The 25,421-nt window shown below is 38.7% G+C and overlaps 1 pseudogene; it reads right to left on the reverse strand.

Annotated features, from left to right (window-relative positions):
• Positions 1 to 570: 570 nt before the first annotated feature.
• Positions 571 to 22,665, reverse strand: LOC107752327 (transient receptor potential cation channel subfamily M member 1-like; annotated as a pseudogene).
• Positions 22,666 to 25,421: the final 2,756 nt, after the last annotated feature.

Here is a 25,421-nt window from a genome sequence, read left to right on the forward strand (position 1 = left end):
TTTGTAATTGTATGACCGAATTTTTAAGAGATAACTGTGTTATTGGACTCTATAATGCTATCTGTTACCTGAAAAGTTACTATATGCTCATTCAAACGTGTTAAAACCTTAACAAAGAAAATGTGAACAAGAATTTGAAGTGTGGTTTTATTAATTGTAGACTTTTATACTAAATATAACCAAAGTAAATACTGTATACACCTGTCTTCATATTTTTCAGCTTATTTTTCCAAGTTGTGTCATCTTTCTTCCCGCAATTCATCATCCAGAACAGCAGATGGTGCTATTACACAGTCTTATCCCAACAATGAACAGAATGCACCACTCATACAACATGCCAACTACAAACATTTTGCATTGAGGTACACTCATTTTGTCCTTTGACTAGTTCACTTTGCATAGCCTTACTTTTTAGCCCATAAATTATCATTACATTTGACCAATCAGAAAACATCTGAACCATAACACATAAATGGCTTGATGAAGACCAGAACAGGTAGCAAGGATACATACTGTCACATAATGTATTTTGTACCTTAAATAAATATAATAATAGAAATACTTTTAAGTGCAAGCACACAAATAATGGACAGTTGATACTATGGCTTTAGAGTTTTACTACTCAGTTAACTCGATCACAACACCTGATTACATACTGTTGATGCAAGTACATAATGTTACAGGTGGATATACAGAATATAATGTGTGTCGTTCTTTGTTGAATTTATCTTCTTATCGGACTTCCACTGGAGTGTCTGATTATGGTTTGTTTGATGGTGCATCGTTTGTTGTGTTCTGTGCTGGTGAACCTGGATCATCAGGAGAGTCTCCATATGCTCCAGCAAGGTCTCTTTCACTGCTTGATTCGTGGGCTCTTTTTAAGCTGTTTCCTAAGGACATGCAAGGTTTTGTGGACCAGCTCTTAGATCTTCCAGGGAGAAACATTGTGTCTTCTGGCAGAAGCAGATGGCTACCATCAGCTTGGACTTCAGAATCAAAGGGACCTACACCTGTTGGTATCTCCTCTGTTTGCTGTCCGTCTTACTTCTCTGAACTTTCCTCCTTTCCAAGTCCTCCTTCAGGATCATCTGGTTCCTTTGTCACCTCCTGCTCAATATCTTTTAGGCATTTGTCCACATCGTCACTACCCTCTTCCCGTTTTACCTGATCTACATCTAGTGATGCCTGTCTACCAGTCATCTCTGCTGCGTTTCTTATCCCATCTTCAATTATTGACTGAGCACTTTCATGATTCATTGATCCACCTGAACTGTCCAGTGTCTTCTCCCCATCTTGCATTCCCATGTCCTCTTTACTGTGTCTAGAAGAAACTCTCAGCATCTGTTGCTCAGGCTGGTCAGAAGGTTGCTCTACTTTGAAACTGTTGCTAAACTGGTCAGTCTGGTCTACCAAGGGTCTTACCATTGATACCTTTTGCATCTGACCAAAAAGACTAGGGTGTACCTTGTACTCACAGCCAGTACTCCAACGTCTTGTAGCTGGAGACCCATCCATTCCTTCTCCTTCTTGATTTGCTTCCCTTCCACTTGCTTGATCAAATGAGATTGTGCTCCAACACCTTCGTACAGTGGATGGGGATATGATTTGTATTTCTCCAGGATAGTATTTGAAAGCTTTAACCTTTTCTAGAGGGTAGGAGGTAGTTGCCTGAAGTTTTACTCTCTCCGTCATCAATGCTTCTTTCTTTGTTGCATTATCCGAAGATGTCTGGTTGTCAGGAACTGTAAATTTTGGTGATTCTGGCATTGTCCCTTCAACCTCAACACCCTTATCACAAGGGAAGATTCGGATGTCCACACATGAGCCAAGGCGTCTTTTTACCCCTGGAACATCTACCTCTAGATTCTGGCCATATTCCTTTGTGTTGAGGTTTGTAGTGCTTATTGTTTTACTCAGATCTGCCTCTTTATCTTCAGGTGGACGGTCATCAACACCCAGGTAATAGCGGTACAGGCTGTACCCATCAGCACTGTTGATGCTACTGTGACGTTGGAGAGAGGAGGGGTCACAAATAGAAGAGGCTGTTGAGCGTGCCCGGGTCAATTCAGAGTGGTCAATTCCCACTAGTCTTTCCAAGGCATTCACCATTCGGCCATTAATGTCTTCCAGTTGGGACAAACGAAGGTCCACGGTCTGAAGAGAGGCCTTCATTGTGTTCTCCCTCTCATTCACCTCTTCAAGGCGCATGGACATGTTCTCCACCCTGAGCAGGAGCAAGAAGAGAATGTAGATGTGATGATTGCTTAGATAAAAGTTTGCAAACTGGGATTGAAGTGATTTACCTGTATTCCTGTACTGAAATTACCTTTCATTTGTAACCCTGATACGCTCATCATTTGAGGACTGTTGCTCATCTTCTTTCTCCCTGAAATATTCCTCCACACATTGCTCCTCAAACTCATACAGCATCTTTAGCTCCTCCGTGGTAAGAATAAGCTCTTTATGAGGAAAAGAGAGAATACATTCAAATATTTTTCTCATGTTCGGTTTGAGTTGATTACTCACATGGACACCTGCATCTTGATCCTTTGTAATTTGGTCTAGTTATTTTTTGAAACTTACTTAATCCTTTATCCTTTTCATCTAGTTCTCCCTCCTTTTTCTTTCTACAGTGGCAGCAGAGTTTGCGGAAAAGAATGTAGAGGTGGCTAAATATAATCATTGGTGGAGGTAGCACAGGCCTGTCATGGAAGGTCATGATGAGCTGATATCTCTGAAATTTCCACACCTGGTTGGAGATGGACTTAACCTCAAAGAACGTGTTGCTTTAATGGGATGAAACACATAGCAAGTAGCGAATCAACACCACTGAACTGTTACTAGATATAGAGCAATGAAGACATTTTTGTAAAGACCTATAGCCACAAAATATTTTTCTTACACTGTTTTTTTTTTTTTACATGCTTCAAGTGAAATAGGTCATCAAAACCATGAAATGGTAGCATTCTTACTTGAAGACAGCAATGAGCAAGTTCACAAGTAGGATGTTGGCCACTAACAAATAACAGGCCATGATGGCCGGAGTCAACCAGGCTCCAGGGATGCAGGGTGGAAGCTTTTTCCCATCCTCATCATATAAATTTTCTCCACAGGGGGCTGTTTAAAAAAAGCTTTCTTGTTACATTATAGTACCAGCAATCTTTCTGTTCCGCATTCACAACAATTCCAATGCCATTATAGCATTTGTAGGGTTATTTTTCATGACAACAGTGTTTATCATTGTGGCAAAGGTTTTGCTTACGATTTATTTCCATTGCGTAAACTTGAGCACATTCCAGAAGGGCAGAATAGACACGAACAGTCAAGTGGAGTGCAAGTGGAAACCAGAAACAAGAACAAAGAGTGCAACAAGAATTATTCAAATCCAACATCTTAATCAAGAGACAGGCAGGATAATCAACTATAAACTGCTACAATATGTATGAAAGAGTAATGGCATACAGTCTGAAATACTGAAATAACCACAATTTGACCAAATTTTTCTGTCTCCAAGTTTGAAAGTTATTAGATTGAATACTCAAAAGGTTTGAGACCTAACACAACAAGAAAGGCACTAGACATGTTGTTATAGGGTAAACTGCAAACAGCAGGATCACATAGATGACTGGGATATTAGTGAGGTATTTAGAAGGTGGATCAGAGTGTTAAAGGCCATCTATCTACCCTGGAGGCAGAAAGCAAAATCTTACTATGAATTCTAGTCTTACGGTCTATCGCAGGGGTGTCCAAACTACGGCCCGCGGGCGAATTTTAAGCGGCCCGCAGCTGTCTTAATAGTCTATATTATATATATATGGCCCGCCAAGCATAATTTACAAAATAGGCCTATGCAGTTTCAAAATGTCAACACAAGATGGCAGCACTACATTTTAGACCAGATGTAGCAGTAAAACGCGAGTGATATCAATTTGATAACTCATATGCGCTCTCATTTCTTTAGCGCACGCGAATTCCTAAACGCGTCAAAAGCGGAAGAGCGCGACTCGTTTGAACCGCGCTGCACGCACCCTTTTTTAGCTCTGCCTAAAGACAGCGTAGCGCGAGCTCAGAACAAATGCGTTTACGCGCTGACTGATCTCGATCACGAGACCACTAAACAGCGCTGTGAACCTCTCCATAGATCATCCAATAAGGCATGTAGAAGATATTGCTGGCCAAGCGCCATGTTGGCTCCTCGTCTGGGTGTAGGATAGCCTGCCGTGCCACACCGAAACTCATCAGGACCACCAACATGATCACCACAAAGTACAGCATGTTAATCATCTGCAAGACAGGTGGCAGCTTATTATATTCAAAAAGTCCATATAGTTGACAATCATGTGTACTAGGTCTAGAAGAATAATAGACTTAGTAAAATGAATTGCGTTACCATTTTCCCTATCATCATGACATAAGGTCCTAGGTACTTGTTGACTCCAAATATGTCCAGTACGCGGATATACCAGAAGATTATGTCTACGCAGTAGATCACACGGCCGTAGCCCATATAGGGTTCATTTTGCAGCCTAAGAAGTAGGCCAAGCAAGAAGGTAGAGATGGCCGCAAGGTCTGTGATGTTCCAGTACTCCTCTAACCACACGTTTATCTTTTGCCTGAGCTTGCCTGGTTCTGACATCAAGATCTGGAAGAGATAGTATCAGATATAGGCTACAAACTGATTCTTTGCTGTTGAGTTTGGGTTAATTTCATTGTTTTTGGATCGATTTCTAGAGCTGTGGGTGCAGTGGTGTTTTAAGAAGAGAGATGTACATCTTTACCTGTCTTGACTTTCTCCAACCCCAAAGTGATGATGTATGAAATGACGAACCACTCTTGTATAGATGGCCAACGCTCCATCTTCACCAGTACTATGTAATTGTACAGCATGAGATAGCCAAGGTAGGAAATCTGTCCAATGCAAACTGATTTTAAATTTCAATATAGTTTTATTTATTATTTTAATAATAATACAGTAAAAAAATGGGTAAAATATAACCATTATTTTCTAAAAATAAAATAAAGTATTCTACAATATATTCTACTCAATACGTTCAGGGTATTTCCCTGCCTTTGGCCCAAAATGCTGGGATAAAATAAGATAAACAGTTTGGAAAATGTATGAATGGACAAATTTTTTTACTTACAGTATTGAACCAAAATTTGGTGAAAGGGGCATTGTAGAACTCAAAGATCTTTGTTCCAATTGGAATCCGCCTCATTTTCTTATTACCTTCCTCCTTGTCTCCTTTTTTAGAGGCTGCATCTGCATTGGCATCCTAGATGTACATGAGGTGGCTTTACAACAGGCAGAATTCATAGAAACTGCAGCCTCTCTAAAATCTAAATCATCCTGGATTTGTTTTAACCAGACCAAACATAAGATTAAGAAGCCGTTTGATGCAGCATTAACCTCTGAGCTAGAGTTCCCGGACTGTTTTTTCCCCACAAAACTAACCACAATTACTGAATTTTTGATAGACCGTAGAGTATCTGCAAACTACATATGCTTTCTATTATTTAATTCTTCCACATTCTATCTGCATCATGCGTGTCACGCAAGACCTGTGTTTACTGATGGATTAAGCTCATATTATGTTGGGTCAAGAGCTTTCAGTTATGTACGCTACACTGATCTAATAAAGGAGGGGTTTGTTTAAATAGAAGGAGTGGTGCAGTTTTTACCCGGCCGGACTTCTCATCATCCTTGGTCTTCCTGTCCTCATTTTTTGCAGTGACATGATGAGACGTGTCATCACCCAGACGGAAATCCAACAGCAGGATAAAAGGTGGGACAATGAGACTGAGGATCACCTGGGGTTTGCAGAAACAGAAAAAAAGGCATATTACAATCAAGAAATAACTTATATCCAATTGTCTTTATTATTATATATATTTCCAAATTAATAACTCTACACACAATCTCAAACTCAGGGTTTCTACAGGTTTTGTGAAGGTAAATGTAAGACTTTTAAAGACCTTTTTAAGCCCAAGTAAAGACAAAAATAGGGAATATATAGAAGGGCACACAAAGAAATTCATAAAATTAAGTAAGTTTATGATTAAAATAAGAACAAATATCTGCTAGTGTCGACAGAAAATTACCCTTTCAAGGGAAAAACACCCCACTGCCAGATATTTGTACTTGTTTTAAGCATAAACTCAATTTTCAGAAAACAAGATTTTGCATCTCAAGTAAATGTATCTTGATTTAAGGATGTTTAGATATTTGTACTGGAAAACAAGACGAAAATAATCAGCAAGATGTTCATTTGTTGCAGTACATGTAACATTTAATGCCATGACTTTATAAAATGTATGACTTGTCTTTCTGCTCCAATTTAAGACCACTTTAATGCCTTAATTTGTGGAAGGGCAAATTATGACCTTTTAAGAACTGCAGGAATTTCGGAAATGTCAAAAGAAAATACCTTACCTTCAGTCCTGGGTTTTTACCCATCCTTAGGCTGCCCATCCACATGTCAGTGAGGAGCATCTGGCTGCAGGTGTGGGCTATGAAGTCTCTGTGCTTGGCAGCCACTGCCAGCTTCAGACAGGTAGAGTTACTCCAGTTCTTTAACTCGTATGTCAACAGTCTCATGGCTAGCTGCTCATCATGTTTGTAGGACTGATCCAATAACTCATAGGCCAAGGTTCCAAACTCCCTAAAATTACAAGAAGAGCAATTTTACTGTGTAGAATACTTTTTTTTCAGTGTTTAAGTAACAAAATTGTTTTAAGACTGTAAAACAGTAAAAAAAAAAAAGAACACTTAGCACAGCATTTTAGCATTTAGATATGAGTTGTACTATTGCCTACATATTTGTGAACCTGACTTGAAAGGGGCTTTGCATCAACTCACTTGGAGTTGTTATCGAGGTCCTGGGATATGTCGTCCACCATCTCACTCTGAGACGACTCGTGAGCCATAGCTTTGAGGAGCTTACAGGCCACCAGTGCTTTAGCCATACCCTCCTCGCCCCTCTGCCACAGGAACAGAGACATCTTCTGCCTTTTCATCAGCACTGCCCAGATCATCAGCTCATGGAACGGATACTGGAAGCGGCTAACCTCTGGGTCATCCACGTCAATGTCCTCTTCTTCTTCTTTCTTCTTCTTTTGCTTCTTCTTGCCTTTTGCCCTAGGCTCATCATCCTAATGAGGTGAACAGGATATTTATATTAATAGAGATATTGTGTGATCTCTCTGAGAATGTAAAAAGAAGGTCAAATATTTGACTTGTACCTCCATTCCAAGCAGCTTTAGGGCTTTAGGCTGGAAATAAAGCGACATTAGTTTGCTTAGACTATTTGTGCACACTTAAAACATTTAGTAATTTGAGTAATCTCTACAGCTGCGTCCCAATTCAGAGGCTACATCCTTCGAAGGCTGCATTTGAAGACTGATTGTATCACCGCAGCGCGACGAAGGCTTTTCTAAATGAAAGGCTCCTTCAAATGCGGCCTCGAAATGCATCCTTCATTTTCCAGGCAATGAAGGATACAACAGATGGATTCTTTGCAGCCTAGGCTATCCCGAAATTCATTGTGCGCCGATGATGACAAGATTTTTTAAGAGAAAATGCCAGATTACTCTTTTCATTGTAAGTATTGGGTTTCAGCTTACTTGAATATATATAATGATACAAATGTCCAAATGTGAGATTTTTTTTTAAAGCTGTTTAAATTTTGACATATCTTACTAAGATTTCATTTTATAGATGGTTTATACTTGTTATTATGCACATAAATGGACCGAGGTGAGCATATTTAGACAGGTTGTGAACCCTGTTTTCAGTCTGTTGAATATCACTTTCAAAAAAGTCCAGCACAAACGTTGCTGCCGCTCGTCAACGGCAGCTGTCACAGTTGCTAGGCGACAAGATCAATCCTTCGTAGGCTAGACCATTTAACAACACTCGGTGTGACCTTCACAGCCTTCGAAGGCGTGGCCTTTGAAGTATGCGATATTCGAAGGATGCAGCCTTCAAATTGGGACACAGCTTATGTCGTACCCTCTTTAATCCATAAAGATTGTTATAAAGAGCTCGGAAGTTTTTTCTTGTGTAGTTACAGCGATATGCTCCGCCCATCAGGTACTCCATCACCAGTCCAATGTCAATCAGTGTTATTTGGTAATCCGGTGGGAGATTCCCCTTTGAAATCAAAAGAACAAAATTTATTTCACATGAGATGTTTGTCATGTTAAAGGCAGGGTATGTGATTTTTCAAAAACACTTTAGAAAACTGATTCGGGCCGAATCGCAAAACAAACTTGTAGCCAATCAGCAATAAGGGGCGTGTCTTCTCGTGATGTGGAGGAGAGAGCTTTCAGTGCATGGGATGGACATTAGCCGAGCTGAGCGACAGAAAGCTAGAGATGGCGGATAAAAAACAAAAGAGGGAAAATGTCTGCGGAACGATAAGGCAAGAAGTAGGGTAGGACCCATGTAAATATCGGATCAGCTTTCCAGCGCTGGAGAGAACTCAAGGAGCGGAGGCCTGCGATCGGACGCCGAGGTTGCTTTGTTTCTTCTCAATAGGTGAGTAACACCGTGTCTACAACAGCTAAAGTCTGCCTACACTGGACGCGATCAAACGACCGTTGAAAACCATTTGAAATTTGTGTCCGCACGTCATAAATAGAACCCGGCAGCAGTTTTCTGTCGGGGATTTGTTGCGCCGCGCCGCTCACGTCCGTAGACACGGTGTAACATTGGTTTTGCTTTGTTTCACAGAACTAATCATTGCCTGGGTTGCGTACGTATATGTGGGGCGGAGCTATCAAAGTAGGGGCAAGACCCTTTTGGGGTAGGGGCGTGTTTGTTTTGGTGATTTCAAATATCAACATTGGTTACCAGAAATCGCTTACTCTGCCTTTAATTTTTATGAAAAAAAAAAGTGATGCATAAAATTATATTTTTACATTTTCTTTAGAAAACGTAAGCAGTGAAGTTGGATTAACCAGAATTCAAAAGTAATATCAGACAGCTTTACCGTTTTAACATCTCTTACGACAATATGTAGAGTGTTGGCAGGACCAAGTTTCTGAAAAACACAAAATAACACAAGCTATGAGATTGTGTATGATTGAGTAATATTATGAGGAATATTAAAAAATATGACAGCAGGACCTATCTTTTTTCTGCAGATTAATTAATTGCTCTCATGCTCTATTGTACTTCCTTTGTGATAAGCTCCAAAATGAAAATGGTTACAGTGCTTACAGTGTTGTATAACTCCTCTAATCGAGGGATGGTTAGAAAATGGTGAATGTTTACACCGTTTTCTAGCATGAGCTTGACAAAATCCACTCCGTCCAGAACCAAAGCGTCCATCATGGCCTGCTCGAGGGAATTCACCTGAAGAGGGCGACAGCGAGCAAGAACTTACAGTGTGAGGAAAACCTAAGCATACTGAAACACTAAACTTAAAGATAAGTAGGCTATGTCATGTATATGTTACAATAATTATATAGATTATCCAGTTGTGAATTTAGGAAAAGGTGGACTATAAACCCTCTCCCAAATGTCTCACTTAACATGTACCAGTGTTTACTACAGACTAAATGCCACAAAATAATGATAAGCAAGCTGCATGGATGGTGTAATTTGATTCATAAACAAATTACTCTTATGAGCCACTTTTGTTTAGGGAATCAAAAACCTACAGCACAAACAGTAAAGTCTGATTCACAATCAAATGACTCTTATGAGCTGGTTCTTTTAATTAATTGGTAACAAAGAATCTTGAACTCTGGAATTACTGGATCGAATTGGTCTCATGGATCTTTTACACAAGTTTTGTACTTTGGGTTCATGAAGAATAGCAGTAAGACTTCATATATAAATGAATGGTGAATTTATATGAGATACATAATATATATACATTTAGGGGAAATCTAAGCAGTCTTACCCAATTCAGTAGTTCTAACTTTCTGGGGTCAGTTTCCTCTGGTTGTTCTGGTTTGGCTTTGCCTCCTTTGCCCTTTTTTCCTCTGGCCTTTCCTTTGTTACGTTGAGTTGCTCCTTTCTGCTTTTCATGAAATGGTGCTGCATTGGTGGAGATGGCACTAGCGAGGGTGCTCGCAGGCTATGAAAAAAAAAAATTTTTACTTAAGAAAGGTCTTTATGAAATAATTTTTGTATTATTATTTAGAAACAAGGTAAATATTTCACTCACTGGTAGATTGTGTCCATACACAAAGATTTGGTTGCGTGCTATATCCACTCTATTCCAAGCCAGAGCCAAGCTCAGCTGATCTGGAGCTGATGCGTTGGTTCCTGAATTACAGCCAACACACATTATAGTTCATTTCTAACCATGAACTAAATTTGTGGTATTTCAGAAGGTCCGGATTTTCACGATACCTTTCAGTAACGCAGTGAGGATAGCCATTTCAATGTCATCTTGTCCCTCAGCGCCCATTCGAAAGACTGTTATCTACACATACCAAGTTAGACGGGGCAGCAAGACTTTAATATATTGACACTTTCATACATATTTATTTTGGGTGAGGAATGAATTACTGTGGTGAAAATGAATGGAAAATCTGTTTTTAGGATGAAAGTTCAGCTTCATTTTATTAGCATTAGCAGGACCTACTTATTCACACTCTGAATAACTAGCTTATTTCCCTCTCAAATGAAGTAATACAGCTTTCCTTGTTTAGGATGTCGTGTATCAAATGCAATTACCTCGAAGTTGCAGTCACATGTACGTTAATGTTAAATGTAATCACGTTGGCATGGATGAGTGGCCCTCTTCCAAAACATTCCTGAGTGTTAGCATGCATCGCTAATGAGAGACTTATGGTGGAGCCTGGGCAGTTAGATTAGTACCTCATGGCTCCAATGGGAGGGGCAACACCTTAAATTGAACTCTTTATAATATTTTGAGAATGAATGCTAGTTCATTTCCTGTTTGATATCTCGGTTTAAGCAAACCATTTGGACACAGATGAAAAACACTAGTATGCTTGCTTTCATAATAGCGTCTGCTAAGCTATCAATAGTCATGTTTAATAGTGGGCTTGAAAGTTAAATGTAATTTTTTTCCCTATTCATATAAACCATAAAAGGCTTTATGTACGTATGTGGACATTTGAGCTCTTAACATACATTAGCATTGGCATTTCATGTAAAAACACTGTTGTGGAAGGCCATTAGCCTATCTAATGCCAGACATTGAGATGTGATGTCACTGAAATAAGTTGAGGAGATGTTCAGTGTGGATTAGAGAGAAATGGATCCACACTCCCTCCCCCCATCTGCTCATATTCAGGAATGGGGTGAATGAATGTAGCTCGTCTGCAAGAACAGGTGGCACTACGCTGATCCTAGTCCAGATGTATAGAGCTACAGATTATCTCCTGTCCTGAGGCAGTATTACTAAATACTTAACACATCACTTATCCTCAGTTAAAGCTGCACAAATATTACCATTAACCAAGTTCCCAGAGTACACTGGGTCATCCTGTAGGTGATATAGGTAAGTATCTAGTGATTGTGAAGTCCGTTCTAACGTATGGAGTCTGAAAGCACTTGTAATCTGTTAATCACAATGGTCTCATATCGGAGACATTGAGACATATGGTCTCAATGCTCCTGATTAGAGCATCTGCAAAATGCTTATGCATATGAAAGGATGTGATGTGACATGATGTTATGTACCTGGTTAATACAACTAGAGAGCAAATGCAGATGGATATATGAGAGAGACACATGAATAATGACACATGACAAAATGAATAATGAATGGAACTGTTTATTGATGAAAGTTTGCACAAAGAATTCAAAAAATATAACATAATATACAAAATATAATAACACTTTTTATGCTTAGTTATTTTTATATGTATATTATTATGCTGTTTTAAATGTATATTTGAAAAAATATATATATCTAAAACCAGCCTTGGCTGATTTCCTAGTCTTCCTAGTCTGGTCTCCCAGCCTGGCCAAATTGGTCTTAGGCAGGTCTCCAAGCTGAAAAGTATCCAAAGCCAATCTGAAACAAGAAGACCTGACCAGAATGGGAGACACACTAAGACTATTTTAGGCTTAAGCAGTTTTATCAGGGAAGAAAATGAGAGTGGGTTTGTGTTGATGGATGTTGGTCTACAACTGCTACATGATCTTACGTGATTGTAGATACTTACCAACTCCCTCTTCTTCATGCATTCAATGACCATGAGCAGAATTTGCCCTGACTGCATTTTGTTGTAGTTAAAGGTTTTCTGGATGGTGACCAGCAGTTGCTCTTTTACGTCCTCGTTTACCAGTCTAAAAAATACAAGTCAGTTGTGATAATGAATAGTTTTGACAACTGATTCTCAGTCTTTCCATTAAAGATGGGTCACTACTAGAAATGTATGGGATAATGTGCATGTAGCTAGTCATTAGTGGACATAAACCCCTACGGAGGGATCAGGACCCCTTTGGGGTGATGCAAAGGGTTCAACTGATCTTAAATTAATTATTTAATTATTTCTCATTTATATCAACATTTATAGTTTCAACATTTGAAGACAGAATGACGCTATTGATAAATCAGAATCAAGTATTCCAGAGATCAGTGTAATAATGACTATTAATACTCACCCTTCAACCTCAGAATATTTGTGGGCAAAGGAAATGATGTCAGAGGCTCGACCACTGCCATCACAGACCACTACAGGCACTGGCGGTTCCTCACGCAGGCTTTCCAAGACAATCGAGATCACATTGGGACCCCCCTCCACAATCAGACATACCACCGGTACACCCTGGCCCAGTCCTAACATGCATACACAGAAAAAAGCAATTAACTTACCTAAATGTTTAGAATGTATTAGTACAGGGATTGTGCACATATCAATATACTACTATTACAAAACATTAGCCTGAACGTTTGAGCCTTTTGGGTGTTTTGTGCTTTAAATCTTATTTTCAATTACTCCAAATGCATGCACATTACAAATCAAAAAGCCCTTTTGTGATTAACAAAAGGAGAGGTATTTAAAAGTCAGAGAAGTGGTGAGTATAATCATTTTAATTTGACTCCCGGGTCTGATCCCAGATGACGATGTGAGTGGTGACAGCTGAGCCTCCCTTTGCTGTCCCTGCCTTATCACGAGCTCCAGGCATAGGATGACAAAGGGAAACCCACAGGTCACAGACACCAAAGCCTTGATCAAATCTGAAATGGCATGGAGCATATCTCCATTGGTACCTGACCCCATGAACCCCATTACTGATAATCAGGATATATGTCATGTCATTCAAACCCTTAGCAAGCTTTCAAATGTGCCCTCTTAGGATCAGAGGTACATTAGACCTAAAGCAGATAAGATTTGCTGATGCTACCGCACTTACGCGTGTTAATCTTCTGGAGGGAGATGTGTTTCTCTAACTGCCTGCGTAGTTTGACCTCCGCCCCATATGTCCCACATGTGCCATTATCGGATAGTATGAAGTGCGAGTGGCTATTGTTGAGAACGGCAAGTTTGCTCAGAGGATTGGAGATGGCCTGATATGGTTTGTTCACCTGAAAAGGAACAGTAAATTGTGGATGTCACTGGACAAGTAGATGACGTAGCATTGCGCCTCAGGAGATTATTATTTCATATGTTTATGAGCACCATCATGCTTTTTACTATACATCAATAGTTTGTGCTTACATCTTTTCCAATTAGATCCTCTTTGCTCTCCAGGATTCCCCATGGAGCGATACCTATAGCACAGACCTTCCCTCTGGATTTCGAAGAGTGATCCTTCAAAGCATCTCCAACGTGCCGGATCACTCCTACATTGTGACAGTATCATAAAACAGATTAGGAAACTATATGTGATATCAAACCAATCAAATATTTCTCAAGAAACCAAATAGAAGATGGATCCAACATTTGGTTCCAACAAGTGATTTTAACCATGTGGATTGGAATCGTACTTGTAGACCTGATGTGAGCAACTCCTTTTCTGGAGGACCACTGTCCTGCAGAATTGAGCTCTATCCCTAATTAGCACACCTTTTCTAGTAATGCTCAAGACTTTGGTTAGATTTCTTGGGTATGTTTGGGGATGGGGCTAAACTTTGCCTGACAGTGGCCCTCCAGGACCAGAGTTGCCCATCCCTGTTGTAGTCAATAAATACCCACCAGTGCTGACTCCACCAGTGAAGATCCATGCTCCGGTGGTCACGGCAGCCTTGATCAGGCCTTTTCCAAAGACTTGCTTGAGTTTGGGCTGCAGGTCAAAGTTCTGGAGGCCACCATGAACTGATATAAGCAGTGTGGGCAACTCCAGCTGCCATTCCTTCACCATGAGATGCAGCAAGTTGTCCGGCTTAGTATCATATGACACCCGTATATACTGTAAGAAATATTGAATTATAAGATTAATGCCAGATTTAACTGTCGTTCTTGAATTAAATATATTTATTTCCTCACTAAGTGAACTATGTTAGCAGAGTTCTTTTCTTACAATTACGTTGCCACAAAAATGGTTTGGTAGATTATTTAGATTTACACTCTCAAGAGGGAATTCACTGAGAATTTATTTTATCGCCCTTCCTTACAGGTGGTTATCGAATAACTTTCAAAATAGATACCATGGCTTTGTTGACAAATCCTCCTCCTTGAAATTCAATGATGCCATAGGCATCAGTAGGGGCAGTCTGGGTATGTTTAACCACGGACCATTTCTCTTGAGGAGGGTCCACGTGCACAAGCTGGTTCTCTTCTGAGGGCTTGTTGGTGATGGCGCCTGCCGGAATGGCCGGGTGCTGAGTCACTAGATAACCACAGGCGCACCTGAGGAAAATCACAGCAGAAGTAATGCTGGAGGTCTATTTTATTGCATACAACAGGATGTTGCTTACGTAACTCAATTGGCTGACATTTCACCATGGAAATAATTTGGTTTGAGGGTACTGCTTATTTTTCTCTGCACATAGACCACCTATCAGGGTTGTGTCTAAATTGCGGTCTGTGTTCAATGGGCACATGCATCACTGCACACCCTGGCATCCCTCCACCCACAGGAAGTGTGGTGGACTGAACTACACCGGCCCCATCACATCCAGCCTTGAGACATGCCCACACAGTGATCTATGAAAGTGCTTATGATGTCACACATCACCCCTCATTACATAAGAGTCTAAAAAAGCCTAAAAACAGAATGAGTCATAGAGGTAATTTGTCTCGAACAATGGTGTCATTATATGTAGTTGCGTGTTCTTTTGAAATTGTTCAAAATAGAAAGACTCACCGTGTTGGGTCCTTGGCTGGAAATATATGAATACATTCTCTTTTGTGAAAGGTTTTCTCAATCCAAGCTTTCTGGCCCTAAGAAACAAACAAGAAAAGACATATAAAATAAACAGTAAATAAAATAAAATGAAATAATACTTTTCTGACCCAAAGAAGCAGAAATAAAATAAAATAAAATAGTAGTTTGGTTATACAAGCACAAAGCTCACCGTGTTGGGTCCTTGGCTGGAAATATATGAATACATTCTCTTTTGTGAAAGGTTTTCTCAATCCAAGCTTTCTGGCCCTACGAAACAAACAAGAAAAGACATATAAAATAAACAGTAAATAAAATAAAATGAAATAATACTTTTCTGACCCAAAGAAGCAGAAATAAAATAAAATAAAATAGTAGTTTGGTTATACAAGCACAAACCTCCAACATTACACATATATTTAATGTACCATTCGACCATATTAATAAAGTATAACATCAATTACAGCAAAAACTGCTTTTATTCCCTTGAGTTTGCCCAGAGTGAATAGAGTAAATCCTCTTTGCGATGATAATCCTTACTAAAGTATGAGTGGTACAGTATGCACAAGCCGTAGATATACAGAACACATGGAAGAGAAAATATGTACATGGCAAATGTCTAAAGTGATTAACTATGGAGACTTCTGGTGAAATGCATTTGTTCATTTGTTTTACCACTGATAAGTGTGCTTTTAGGAATATACTAGTACACAGATAATGCTGGTCCCGTAGTCAGCTACTAAAACTGCAAAGCAACTGTTTCTTGTGTCAGGATGTGCAGATACGAGTTGAATGAAAGAGCATCCAGAGAGTCATTGACCATATCCAGGCTGTGGCCTGTTTTGCCTGAAATTATTAGTGCATAGCAAATTGGAGTGCAAACTCTGCTCCAGACCATAGTTATTCATCTCTTTTTTCTGTTCTGAGAAGGAGCCAAGGAACCCCACCAACATTTTTAGCTTTCGCAAAAGATTCTGCCGTGCCAGCTTTGTGCTCCGCACGCTGGACGAAAATAACCTTTGGTTCAAAGCAATATCTGTCTCGGCTTTTGTTATTGGTTCAGCCCTAATTAAGACGAAAGCTTTTGAGGCAAATCTCCGAAGAAAAATCAGTCACAGTATATTAGCCAAGATAAGAAAGACAGAACACGTTAGAAACCCACAAAAACCATGGCTTTCCATCACACAATTATAAGTATAAAGCAATACATTCATAGTTTATATAGTTTGTCACCTCTTAAGTTTTTGTTGCACTTTTTAAACTTAAAAAAAAAAAACTTTCTTAAAAATCATACATTGTTTAACAAAGACAACGTTTTATTGGAAACTGCTAATTGTTGTTGCGTCAAGAAAAACATTGTAAATCATTCTCAATTTATATTTTAATACTACGATCTCATAATTCCAATCCTGATCATTCCTATCTCATCATCTCATCAGTAGACCCTGGATCCATGGGCTGCTTCTGGTCACCCAGCGTTAGCTAGCAGGGGTCCTACCTGTGGAGCCTCTAGTTGACATTAAGAAGGTGCCAAAGAGAAAGTTTCTGCATCAGTGTCCCTCCTGGAGCTCCGCTGGTGAGGGGTGCTCTTTCCCAGAGCGCCAGCACCCAATGAATCCCACAGGACATGAAACTTCACCACTTTATGAGGGGCTGTTCATATGATGAGCATGTGAGCAGGCTCTTTGTTCGGGGCACGTCCCATGACTCCAGTTCAAGGTAATCCTTTTGGGAGTCCCATGACCCCTCTCTCCTTGCCCACAGGGTATTTTCATCCCTGGCTGGAGCAAAGCACAATAAATCTACTTTGATAGCGTCATAACCCCCGTGAAACGCACTTTTTTAATTCTCAGAAAACCTTTCGAGATGGCTTTTCTACCTCAAACACTTCTTGCAAGTTGATGATGAGAGAGTCAGGTTTGTATCTAGAAACAGACAGGAATGGGAACTCAGCAAAGCTTTTCATTTGAAAGTGTCACACTCCTCCGACCACTTTGATTTCAAGCCCAATTTGCATAATTGAGAGAATTGGGCGCAGACATTCTTTTGAAAAGAGGCCTAGTTGAGACATGACAGGACTCCAGTTGGGGGCAAGGTCATCCGGCACTAATTGTTGAAATGGTTCTGACGGACTAACAATCACGTCTAAGAACTGACGCTACTGACTTTAATCTTTTAGCGAATAGACTTTTATACAAAAGAGGAGAAGTCTTGAACCTCATAATCATAGTCGCAAACTCTACTCAATAGAAGTCAGTTTCATCAGTTGATTCGAGAAGTTACAGTTGTGAAGATATTCATAATTCATTTTGAGTGAGTTGGTTTCATGAAGTGACCAGTAGTTGGGAAAAAGTAAATCATCAGTAAATCAGTCTAAGCTGGTGTATAGCTGGTCTACTTGCATGACCATCTTAAAAATGTCCTCAACACAGACCAGCCTAACCAATTTGGCCAGGTATGGAAATGATATAACCACACCGGGCTGGTTTAAAATTATTCAGCAGGGTTGCCTGGTCAACTAACATGGGGAGATGACACGCAAAATGAAGATGTCCATTTTTGCCCTTTATGGGTCAAATAGAAATGGTGAGATCATTGGTTTAAAGTGCTTTTCAATGGGTCCTTTCCTCAACCATCTCACATTTTCGTCAAAACGCACATGGACTAATTAAAGCTCTTGAAAACAAAGGGCTCTTGCCACTGCAGTAGTTGAGCCAGTGTGATGCACTTATTTTGGCTTGTTTAAACTCATTAGCCACAGCAATTAAAACTCAAATCCGCTGAGCGCTCATCAGCTTTGTTCGAGTTTTGCTCAGAAAATGCACAAAAGCTCTCAAGGAGGAAAATCTGATTTTCTTGCTCAAATTAACAAGGCCTATAGCAAACCTGGCAACAATCAACACTATTGAGTCTTTCCACATAGTCAGACATCTCACACGTTGTTGCTCAACTAAAAAGCCGTTTGTTCATAAATAGGATTGCAGCTGCGATTTATGAGAGCTGAAAGGGGGAAATCAGATTAAATGTTTATGCAAATCTTTCCTCCAGATTTTTTATAGATACAGAAGTCTGCATTTTCACATTATAAAGGCATAACCCACAAAGATACGGTAAATACAGTAAATACATACTTTCTGAAATTTAGATATAGCATTGCCTGTTCACACGCTTCATTAATTGTATGAGTCTCTCCGAAACTAGACACTGAAGATCACATGAGAGGGCAACAGTCCAGTGACCCATTCCTTAGAACTAATGAGCAGTGTGAGATTTGATTTGCACTCACAGTTCTACTCACAACCTTGTAAAAAACACTTCATGTGTATTTAAAATTGTCTGCCTGTCTATCTATATATCCATCCATCCATACATACATAATAAACATCTAGCAAGAGAGACAAATATCTTACTTACAAAGAACTTTTTACATCATTTTAAGGTCTTAAACTGAAAAGCTTATTGGGATCGTTGTTTTGATAGTTTCCAATACAGTACTTCCCATCTTCATTTTTAGTTTTCAGTTTTACAGAGGTTATACCAGGTCTGGAGACAATAGGTCTGTGGACTTCTGGGTAAGTTTAACATGCTTAACCTTTTTAAAGCAGTGCTTTCTCCTTCTTACTCTGCCTCTAAAAAGACTCATTGTCTGTGTGGGTTTGAAAATCCAGTTAGCCAGCATCACATGAGACCAACATGTCACTGATTAGCCTTGAGATTTCTTAGTCATAAGACACATTTTTTGACAACTATGTTTGTGTGAGAGTGTTTTTGTCCGTCTTTGAGAGAGGGGGAAGGGGCAGAGACCGAAAGATAAAAAACTGTATTTTGGAGGATGCATGCATTCGAATGTCAAAGGAAGTGTTTTAGTAACAATCATATCCTTATTTCCGCATTGACTCAGACTGAACACACATCCTTCAAAACTGAGAAAAAGAAAAAGCCAGTTTGTAATGTACTTACAGAAAATAATAAAGGCATTACTTATGGTTACATTTATTGACTAATCACTCATTTGTAAGGTTCGTAATCCCTCACAAGAATTTGATTCATGCATTCTGACCTCTTTACCCGCTACTGTAAGATATTGAGTAAATTGCTTAATTTGACAACTCCTACATGTATTGCATCAGTCCAAAGTACGACACTCGACATTAGAAAGAGTCTACCACTGTAAAGATATATTTGATTCCTTGGGCAGTTCTGAAGGCTATATTTTCAGTCTTAATCACATGAAAGCAGACATTTGAAAGTAGGAAGGTAACGTGCTTAATCTTGCCCAGCTGCTGGTGCTCATTCTGGGCATTATGGGGGATTAGAGGCAGCGGAGGAGCATCAAACCACAGAGGTGCACTCATTCTGGTGCTGCTGGAGAAAGCTGCGTTACTTGCTGGAACCACCCTTTTGATCATTAAGATTAGGATTTGGATTAGTAAGAGATTTAAATTCATTTAAAGATGTAAATCTGTTTTATATAATGCATATCTATAACATCTTGTTTTGCAACATTGCAACAAGTTAAATGTGCTTTTCAGATTCGTAGGAGCAGCCGTGGTTAAAGCTGCAACTGTAAAGATAATCAGGAAGCTTTAAAGAGAGAGTTTAAGTTAAAAAGAACAAATATATGTAGAGAAATAAAAACAAGCAGCATTGATTTTGCATTAGAAGCCCATTATGAATGTAGTGTCGAAAAATATGGAAAGAATTATAAGAATATTTAGACCAAGCTGAATGTCCTCGCCAGTCTTTCACATTCTTACAAGCTGATTGGATGAACACTAAACCCTTCAACTGAGATATAAAAAATATTTTTATTTTTATTTTTTTAGAAATTACGTTTTCACATTATCCCTTTGCAAACACTGCAACAAAGGTGTAAATATAAGTGGAAAATGCAATGAGAGCTATAATATAATATAAACTGTTTTTGTATTGTTACTGCATGATGACACATTATAGCAGTAATATTTAAAAATGATATAATAATAATAATTACTATTATTATTATAATCAGTCACCTCTAGATCACTTAATCAAATCCAAGGTAACAGCCCTAAACCTCCCTAAAGCGGTGGACACTCTTACCTTCTGTGACCCTGATGCTGAGCGTTTGATGGAGGCCCGTTTGATGGAGCCACTGGCGCTTCTACCTCCCCGCTCCATGTGTCCGGTTCACTCCGCACTTCAGAGACTCATGACCGTGTCGGACCATCTAAGACCCTCTTTTGCTCTGTCTGTAAAGCGGTCCCTGCACTAGCAGCGCTCAAACTCATCTCCTGATGTTCACTCTTTGGGTTCTCCCGCCCTTAACTGACAAGATAGAAAGACGCATACGAGGATAAAACATCTCTCGATGACACGCTTGACACATAGACCCCGTTTCCTCCGCTTGACAGCCTGTAATCAGGATTAATGCAGCCAGCTCTTGGGAGCTTGCGACTTTAATGGGGGAGAGATTTCATAAATGGTTATTGAAGGTAAATCTACTTTGGGACACTGTGGCCCAAAAAGGTTTTGAAAACATGCAAACTTTGTGAGCATGTGTCTCCTGGACTTTGAAGACTTGAGTTACGATAAGAAAGCAGGTAGGCCTAGACTAACTGTGAAATCTCTGACTTAGTGGTAAAGTTTGAAGAGAAAGTCTGTGAGGACCAAAGGTTTTGCAAACTGTAACAATGTTTACCTGCTTAGATCATGGTGACCTTATTACAAATGTGCTAGTATTTTTTTCCTTTTTGTTAAAGGTAAGAAAACCATGTTAATAGTCAGAGTTTAGCACTCTACAACCAAGGGATTATTTTAAATGAGGACATGAATTAAATGCATTTCTCTTTATGTCTCTTTTCAATCAAATAAAACCTGAAACAGATGTGCACCTTCCAGACCTTTCAAATCAATTACATTGAGAGGAACCTTACTGTATTAATGCTATGTGAACATTTGAAAAAGTAGAATATTGTCCTCTTGTGGTTACAGTTATTATTGCATGTGTGTTCAGAGTAACACTTTATATCACAATGTCCATGTTACACATATTCTGGATTAATTACATAATAATATATTATGTAACATATAACATAATAATATATTATAACAATTTTGTGAATAATATATAAATATAAATGTTATTATTATTATTATTATTTACAGTACATGTATATATAAATAAAAGTATCATGCACTGTAAATATATGTTATTTTAGTATAATTGAGATACCATTAGTTTTGACTTTGAATCAGTTTTTTTTATATTTTCTGTTTTCATTTTAAAATCTTAAAAGTCTTAGTCTTAAGTTTTAGTAATTTTGTTGTGTTTTTGTCATTTTTTTGTCATGTCATATTTTTTACATGTCTATAAATAGTTTTTAATTTATTTTTATTGATTTCAGTATTATTTTTAGTTATTTAGTACAAGTTAAATTAAAATGAGAAATTAAATAGTTTAATTCATTTAAGATTGATTTTGTTTCAAGTAATGAATTTTTTTTAATGGTTTTAGTTTTAATTTCAGTTTTTTTATATGTGCACACACACACACAGACACACACACACAATGATTTTATATATAACATTTTTGTTCTTGTTTCTCAGTGTATTCATTAATTTCCTATTTTGTTTGCTACATTGGCTGAAGATGTCAATATAACAAGTGCATGCCAACCTGGTGAACAAACACCCAGCTCCTCATCTCATTATAAGAGGATGAAAAGTAAAGTAATCCATGTTAAGTCAAGAACACCACAGCTGATGTGAACAGAGCTACTGTGTCTGCTTCATCCAAAGTAGAAAAAGACTTATGTCATTTAGGTCAGATCTGGAACCCTTGTTAGAAATTAAAAGTTTCTAGTGTTACATAAGAGTTGCCACCCACTGCTTGCTTGATGTTGTATTATTTATGAGGCTTTGTGCTTTCTAAAATGACAATATCATAATTCATATAAACCAATCCAAAAAATGGCTTCATGCACGAGGGGATTTAAAACAAGCCAGGACAAACACTGATTTGTTTACAGGCTAAAATAAAAACATCTACTAATTCCTCCAACACTTTTGATTAAATGCCACAGATGAGTGCATTTGCTAATTGAATCCCTGACATACAATAAACTCACAACAATAACATTTCAAGTACCTACAGATGAGTCTATAGCGTACGTAAACACAAGACATAAACACTCTTACCGATGCTGAATTCTGTGAGCTTCACAACAGATGCCATTGTGCTCTAAACAATGAAGGTTCTCCTCAAACAGAAGTGCTTGCCTTCCATGAAACGATACTCAAAGTGTTTCCATTGCTTTAAGAACAGATAATGCAAAATTTCTCCTCGTAAGCAGACACAAATGAGCTTTATGGGCGCAGATGGCTCAGGCGCACATTCTAATTCCCTACAACTCATGAGCCTGTTGTGGTGACCAAAGCTCTCCACAAAACCCTGAGAGCTCGCATATACAGCATGCAGCTGACGCCAAACTGTACTACCTTTTTATCACTATTTTGTAGTATAAACAAATCTAAAAACGCATGCTGCTCCTGTGAAAGCTTGGGTTTGTTTTTTGAAATAGGCAATGTATTTACACTACACCTTTTTTATATATATATATATATAAAATGTCTAGTTCATTTGAGCAGTCATGGCTGTCCTGAACAAATAAATATCAGAATGCATATGAGCCTGAGTGTACAGCCACTGTGTATGTAGGAATATATGCAGGACTGAGTCTAAATAAGTGAGAATGTCTGAAATGTGAAGACAAATCAGTGAAGCAGCCGAGGGTTTGCACATGATCTCCCCTCTCAGGAATGTGCTGAAACCCAATCCATCGTCTTAAGCTGGATTTCCATACACTAACATTACCTAGAAAGCTCAGCAGACCTTAATTGGCAATGCAGGATTATGAGCATGAACATTATTTCATCCGTGCTGGTGGGGATCATATCAAGTGACGTATCCAATTTCAAGACTGCAGACTGATGAGTTGTTTTATATAAAACTAATGCACAAGATTACCGTATTTTAGAAATAACCATGCCAGACAGATAGATAGACAGACAGCCAGATCATTCTCTTAACTCATTACTTTTGAGTTGTAATATATTTCTTACCACTAGATAGCGCTCACACAACATTGTTTCTCACATAGCTTACATATTCTAACTAGAAGGAGCTGGCATGAACTTTCACTTCCTGGTCTCGTTGTCTGCCTGATTTGCATAAGAGACAAGTTTTAGGTCAACAGTGCTGGCTACTGATGATACTAATTTGCTTCCTGAACATCTCCTCCTGTTGTACTTCTTGTCAACAGATACTTGTGTTAGGCAACAGTATGAAAATGACTCATATGTTTTCAAGCAATTACATCAGGTATCTTTACTGCCTGAACCAGTTATCACATGCATCTTGCAGGTGGTCACGTCCATGATTCAACATAACCTCTCTATTGACAAGGCCAACTGCAGAGGGTCACATACAAGGTTTCTAGCAACTGTCTGATGGACTCATCAGACCTATTCAAAAGCTCACATTTAGGTCTGTTAACCTTTCTGAATCATTGCTTGGTCCACATGGAAAAAATCAATCCAACCAGACACCAGAACCATCAAGCCGACTAAACAAACATGCGCAGACACGGAGTTCATTGAGTCGTGCTGTAGATGGCCAACAGCTGTCATGAATGCATTGTTTTGTTTTCTACTTGTTAATTTCCAAATATTTTTGCCCTGACATGTTTCCAAAAAGAAGGAAAAATACTGTTCTTTTTAGCAGCATCATATGACCCCTTTAAGGATGGAGTGATGGGAAACGTTTTGTCAAAGGTTAGCGCTGAATGATACAAAACAGTGTCTACTGGAACACAGATGTGAAATACAAGCCTTTCACAAGTGGGCCACAGCCACCAAATAGCATTTTCCCCCTTTTCCTACAAGAAAAAGATTTCGGTTTCTATAGCACAGATGGGTCTCATAATGAACCATTTTACTCAAAGTAAACCAGTCTTTCCACATAGTTGTGCTTGTGTAAGTACTATTAGTGCGAAGACTCCCATTTTAATTGTCAGATGTTCAAAAAAGTGGTTGTGTTGACAGAGAGCGCAACTCAGCAAGCCCTAACAAAGCAGTAAAAAAACAACAGTAATGAGGATTACAGCTTGTTTCCTGTGTGGAATTGTGGGGGCTGGGATGGGTGGGAAGGAGTGAACACGAGAGACAGACAGGGAGAGGTGTCATATCACGCTCATGAGAGACCTTATGTAATTACACAGGATGTTTTGGGTAAACATACTGTATGAACTGTGCAGTTTCCATGCTGATCCTGGTGTTTTCCTGCTTTTTATTAGAAGACTTTCTTCAGATACGCTCTGTGTCTGTGAATATTCACACAATATCCCTTTCAATGCAACTCAAGATGTCCTATATGATTTATGATGATGCCCTTGCATCATCATGACAAAGACGACCCACTGCTATCCATTTAACATAATTTGGCAATGACGAGTTTTATAAAGCCTATGAAATCTTGCAATGATGCTGCCAAGTAAAACATACTTCCCGCTCAGCTTGTCAGATGCTAGATTTTTACCCAAGACCCAAGTCTCCATGATATTCTACACTCTAAAAACTGCTGGGTTAAAAACAACCCAATTTGGGTTATTTTGGCAACCCAGCGCTGGGTCAAAAAGGGACGAACAAGTTGGGTTATAATGTTTGACCCAGCATGCTGGATTGCTTTTTTATGGTTTAAAATTACTACACTGCTAAGGCTAAAATGAACCCAAATCGAGCTAGACATTAAACCGACAAATCTTGTTCATTTTAAAATCACTTTTACACACACAGAATGACTATCAAAAGGTAAATATTTATTTAAAACAAGAGAAAACTCAAAAGTAACATGCATGTAAAAGATGAAATGCAGAAAAGTATGGCATTAACAGCTACAGAGTTTATAAATGAAGCATTGAACATTTGTTGAATATAACTTTTAAGATCAAATTTGACTTTTTTGGTAAATTGTATATATTGTATAAAAATATTATACAAAAACACTATTATACAATAGTTGTACAATTAGTTAATAGTTAAGTTCTTTACAAACTATTCTGGCATGAAAGTAAATAAACCACAACATTAACACTGATATTATAACATTTATCAGAAACAT

The sequence above is a fragment of the Sinocyclocheilus rhinocerous genome, unplaced genomic scaffold (genome assembly GCF_001515625.1).
Source record: "Sinocyclocheilus rhinocerous isolate Xijiao unplaced genomic scaffold, SAMN03320098_v1.1 scaffold861, whole genome shotgun sequence".
Lineage (NCBI taxonomy): Eukaryota > Metazoa > Chordata > Actinopteri > Cypriniformes > Cyprinidae > Sinocyclocheilus > Sinocyclocheilus rhinocerous.